Genomic DNA, 2,464 nt, shown 5'->3' on the forward strand with positions numbered 1-2,464 from the left:
TGGTATAACAGCTGGCTTAACACGCCCTCTCGAGTCTTTAGCCTTAGACTGCTCGTATCCACGCTACTCGGATAGCTGGTCTATAAGGTTGACTTACAACCAATCATCAATAAGGGTTGCTGGACTGATACATAGTGTTCACTAGAATAGTGACCACTGCATATCAGGCCACCTTCTCACACTAACCCCCACCCCCAACACACAAAACAATTTAACTGTTCATGTCTAAACTGTCTATTCTTCCCAGTTTAGCTCTTTCCCATTTTCTTATGGTTTGCTACATCTCTGAAGGGCAAAGAAATTTAAGTGGTTGCGCTGCAAGAGTCTGTGGAATTGTGAGATAGGTTGAGAGCGGTTTTTACTTCTGCTTATATTGTGAAATTGTTGTGTACCTAACCAACTTGGGATTTCCATCGTAAAATGTAGTAAAGCTTGAATATGGTGAAACCTCATTCTGTATTTTTTCCATATAAAAGTTACCTACCACTGACTCCTCAGATATATCTTGGATTCTGGTGTGCATGGCTAGACAAGCCGCCAGATAATAGGGTTTCCAATCTGGAATTGTCATCACTCCCTCTTCCCAGCGAAGAATTAATTTTAATATACTTATTTGCGGGTTAGCTTTCACCCACATGTGAAAAATGCATTATTTAGATGAACTAGAATGGTCACTTATATAAAAAAACTGTAAGGGCACAAACTGTATCTTAATTATTGCAACCCTACCAACAATCGAAGTAGATAACTTCAGCCACCTATCTAATTTATCTCCGATCTTCCAGACTAAAGAAATATAGTTTAGTTCATAAAGGTCATCAATATTCTTCGTAACCCTGATGCCCAAATACCGAATAGGTCTATTTGTGAAGAACTTCTGGAGGGCTTTCGGGAAGGTCTTGACTTCTGTATTGAAGAGCAACAGCACTGTTTTTATAGTATTAATAGTGTAACTAGCCAAAGCCGTGGAATTTTCTAAAAGCTCAAACACTTCTTTATTAACTGAGGAATCTAGTTGAAACTATATCATCAACACCAGAACTTTAGACCGGATCATTAACATGTTGAGAAATACTACTGAATACAAACCTTCCTGGGTTTTCTTATGAATCTACACACAATCATGCTCAGCAGTGACAGACTAAAAGTCCCAACAACTCACCTGCATAGAAATGATAGAAGGGCCACCAGACGGCACTGTTTGAAATATATGTGAGCAAAGAGGCCACATAGCCTCTGTAAAAACCCCTCAGTCCGTCTGCCTTGAAAATTTGCACAATGATGTCCTTAGTCAGTCCCAGAGCTACTGGATTTTTCCCATCGCTAGTGTGTACTCGAAAGCGACCCAAAGTCTCCCCTTTCTGCTGCATCATGAGGTGCTGAGAGATCACGTCAATGGGGACAGTGATGCTCTGTGCCACAAGGGAGGCAGAACCACCCCCCACTAATAATTTCACCACGTTGCTGCTAGTGTACTCCGATACATATTTGCGGGTGAGCTCATATGTTGTTACATAGCACTGACCAGATATCAGGGTAAATGTGTTGACCAGGAAGCCCTGGTAGAAGCCAGACACCCCTTCTGTCCGCAGAATCTTTAGAAAGGCATCAAATGTACCGTTGTAAAGGCTTTTCCCCTTCTGAATCTGCAGACGGGTCCGAATGAGTGTAAAGGGGTAAACGCTGACCCGAATCATCATAGTCATGCACACTCCAAAAACTTAAAACTTCTTCTTATCCAAGTGCTCCCACTCAATGATCTGGATATTCAGTTTGTTCTCCATTGTATATACCTTACTGAAGCCTGACAGCACCACAGCACTGGCACCAAACTCACCTGCTGAGCGCCCAGCCTTCCGCCCGCTGACGGGGTTCCGGCTCTGCCTGTCCCGCTCAGGGCACGCCCGTCCCGAGGCAGCTGGAGATGTAAACAGGACCGGAGTCGGTGTCCAGACTTCTGACGAGGAGAGCCGCCCGGCCTATATGCTGCATCAGAAGCGCGTCGCATCCCGTTACCTCCTTCAGAATTCTTTCTGGCGTGCAACACAGTCCCGCCACTCGAGTGCTGGTGATGCGGGGCTCCCATGCCCGAGGGAGAGCCCCACGGAGTCTGCAGAAGTCAACAAATCCGGTAAGTGGGGCTTAGTTGGAGGTGGCAGGGGGGGTGTGCTTGTGTGTGGGTGCGCGCTTGTGTGTGTATGTGTGCGGCAGCGTGTGTGCGGCGGGTGGGTGGGGGGGTTCTCTGTATGTGTGTGTGCGTGCGTGTGTGTAGGTGCGCTTGTGTGTGTGTGTCTCTGTTTGTGCGCATACGTGCAGGGGGAGGTGTGGCTGTGTGGCAGCTTTCCAGGAGAGGAGACAGGAGCTGAGCACAGTGAGCGTGCGTTCGCGTGCGCGTGGCCCGCTCCATTCCCCAGCGCGCGGCCTGCTCCTGTCTCCTCTCCTGGGAAGCAGAGTCGCTCACAAT

The 2,464-nt window shown here is 47.2% G+C and overlaps 1 pseudogene; it reads right to left on the reverse strand.

The window, feature by feature from the left end:
* Positions 1-1,127: 1,127 nt before the first annotated feature.
* LOC147727406 (solute carrier family 25 member 44 pseudogene) lies at positions 1,128-1,784 on the reverse strand (annotated as a pseudogene).
* Between the last annotated feature and the right edge of the window lie 680 nt (positions 1,785-2,464).

The sequence above is a fragment of the Lissotriton vulgaris genome, chromosome 3_1 (assembly GCF_964263255.1).
Source record: "Lissotriton vulgaris chromosome 3_1, aLisVul1.2, whole genome shotgun sequence".
Lineage (NCBI taxonomy): Eukaryota > Metazoa > Chordata > Amphibia > Caudata > Salamandridae > Lissotriton > Lissotriton vulgaris.